The sequence below is a fragment of the Bison bison genome, unplaced genomic scaffold (genome assembly GCF_000754665.1).
Source record: "Bison bison bison isolate TAMUID 2011002044 unplaced genomic scaffold, Bison_UMD1.0 scf7180017864492, whole genome shotgun sequence".
Taxonomy (NCBI): Eukaryota; Metazoa; Chordata; class Mammalia; order Artiodactyla; family Bovidae; genus Bison; species Bison bison.
The window spans coordinates 9,181,929-9,182,229 of record NW_011495051.1 but is presented as its reverse complement, the minus strand read 5'-3'; positions in this window follow the sequence as shown (position 1 = coordinate 9,182,229).

Genomic DNA, 301 nt, shown 5'->3' with positions numbered 1-301 from the left:
TGATGACATCACCAACTCAATGGACATAAGTTTGAGTAAGCTCCGGGAGTTGGTGACGGACAAGGGGGCCTGGCATGCTGCAGTCCATGGGGTTGCAAAGAGTAGGACATGACTGAGTGATTGAAATGAAATGAACCCTGAACACCCTCCCTTCCAGCATGCAGAACCTATGGAAAGTACAAATTGGTCCCAAGCAGGGGCTAAGTTGGACAGTGTATGAGACTGATGGGCCATCCGTTTCCTATCTCTCTCCAAGAGTTTAATCTCTTAGGACTTGGCAGAGAGAAGGGGTAACTAAATA